The sequence below is a fragment of the Portunus trituberculatus genome, chromosome 5, assembly GCF_017591435.1.
Source record: "Portunus trituberculatus isolate SZX2019 chromosome 5, ASM1759143v1, whole genome shotgun sequence".
Taxonomy (NCBI): Eukaryota; Metazoa; Arthropoda; class Malacostraca; order Decapoda; family Portunidae; genus Portunus; species Portunus trituberculatus.
The window spans coordinates 7,184,796-7,187,295 of record NC_059259.1 but is presented as its reverse complement, the minus strand read 5'-3'; the positions used below and the strand labels follow the sequence as shown (position 1 = coordinate 7,187,295).

The 2,500-nt window shown below is 36.3% G+C and overlaps 1 protein-coding gene across 3 annotated transcripts in view; it reads right to left on the bottom strand.

The window, feature by feature from the left end:
• Positions 1-2,500, bottom strand: part of LOC123514522 (low-density lipoprotein receptor-related protein 2-like) — an 18,957-nt gene that overhangs the window by 16,080 nt on the left and 377 nt on the right. The window lies entirely within an intron of this gene.

Genomic DNA, 2,500 nt, shown 5'->3' with positions numbered 1-2,500 from the left:
GCCATCAAAACATCCTAATCTGTCTTAAAATGCCCTCAAAATACCCCAAACTGTCTTGAAATGCCCTCAAATACCACAAACTGTCTTAAAATCCCCTCAAAACACCACAAACTGTCTTATAATGCCCTCAAAACACCACAAACTATCAAAATGCCCTCAAAACACCACAAACTTTCTTAAAATGCCCTCAAAATACCCCAAACCATCTTAAAATACCCTCAAAACACTACAAACTGTATCAAAATGCCCTCAAAATACACCAAACCATCTTAAAATGCCCTCAAAACACCACAAACCATCTTTAAATGGCCTCAAAACACCACAAACTGCCTTAAAATGCCCTCAAAACACCACAAACCCTCTTTAGATGCCCTCGCTTCTCTAGGATACGAAAGCAATGATAAGAGAGGGACGAGTGGCAGAGAAGAGCATAGAGCATAGAGCATAGCGGGACGGATATGCAATGCTAGTGTGAGAGCATTGCAGGTGAGTGTGGAAATAGCCTTGGAATATTCGAGCTGCAGTGATACGGATGAGGAAAGCCAGCCAGCCAGCGAACCAGACAGACAGACAGACAGATAGATAGATGGTTAGTGTGATGAGACAAGCGAGAAAGAGAGTGTGACGAGTGGTGTTTTGAAAGGCTGGGAGGAGAGTCTCTCACTTTTTACAGAGAGGAAGTTGAGGAAGAGAATAGGAAGGAAAGGAAAAGGAAAGGTAACGTGGGTTGTAAAAAAAGAAGGAAATTTATGATAGATTCTCACAAAAGACCTTGGAAGTAGATGATGATGGTGGTGGTGGTGGTGGTGGTGATGGTGATGATAATGATGGTAAAAGCAAATAACGAATAGTAATGGTGGTAGAGTAGCGTCATGATGGTGATAATGATGATAGTGATGATAATGATAAAAATAAGACGAATTAGTAGTAGTGGTAGTAAGACAAAGATGGTGTAGATAATGATACTAATGAGGATAATGATGATGGTGATGAAAACGGAAGACAGGAATAGGAAATGATAATGATAGAAAGAAACTGATAAAAATGATGATGGTAATAATGATGCTAAAACTTCTCTCATGTTACTGATAATGTTACTTATGATGCTAATAATGACGCTAAAACTTCTCTCGTGTTACGTGTAAAATAAAAATACAAAAGAAAAAAAAAAAGATAGAATTCCTTAAGTGAGTGAGTGATGCGCACAATTACCTTGACGCAAACACACTAAGTCAAGGAGAGGGGACGCTTTAATTACCTACCTGGCTCTTACCTGTGTCTCACCTTTCCCTTTTAACCCCTTCAGTACTTGGACGCATTTTTACCTTGAGATTTATGTACGATTAGACCATTTTATTGACATGAGGAAGGGTCTATGGAGGTCAGAAGATTAATGGCCACAGTCTTCACTATTTTAATCCCCCACATAAGTTTCTGAAGGTGTATAGAATCACCAAATAGTAAGCAGAATGAATATGGAAACGCGTCATGGTGTTGTGAAGAGATTAACTTGGAATTACAAAAGATAAAAACCGCTACGCCACAATGAAAGGGCCACTCAGTACTTAATCACGCCACTCACTTTTTCATTTTTTTGCAATCAGTTTATTTATTTTTACACGTAACAAAAAAAAGTTAAGGCTTTTTATTAGGTTTTATCATCATTATTATCATCATTATTTTTTTCATTATTATTTTTACTATTTTTCGTCTTCTACTTTCATCATCATTACCGTTAATAGTATCATCATTATCTACATCATTTTTGCCATTCTACCACTACTATTTCGTCTTATTTTCATCATCACTATCATCACTTAAGTAACACTCCCAGGTTCATCATTATCATTATCCTTATTAGTATCATCATTGTCTTTTTTGCCAAACCACCACTATTAATTCCTCTTTATTTTCATCATCATTATCATCATCAGTCAGGTAACGCTCTCCCAGGTGTGTTAATTACTCAACCCTCTCACCTGGCGAACGCTCCAATGTATGATAGACGAAGTAATGTTGCCAGTATGAGAAAGTGACTAATAATAACACGTGAAATAGTAAGAAATATTTTAGGTTAGGTTAGGTTAGGTCAGGTTAAGTTTAAGTTAGGTTACATTAGGTTAAGTTAAGTTAGTGAATAGTGATAGCAGTACAAAAGACGAATGTGTTGCAGATATTAAGTAAATAGCAAATACATAGAGAGTCTTATGAAAAATTATATAAAGCTTAATCATTTTTTTTAGTAATGTGAGACGAAAGAGTAAAATATAACAAAAGAAATTATATTATCCCCCTTCGATTCTGTGATACATTTTTACCTTCAGGTTTGTGTACAGTTAGACCATTTGATTGACATTAGGAAGGGGATCAGAAGATTAATGGCCCCACTCTTCATAATTTTAATCCCCCACATAAGCTTCCGAAGTTGTATGAAATCACCAAATAGTAAGCAGAATGAATACGGAAACGCTAAATGAGTAGTAATTGTAGTAGTAGAAGT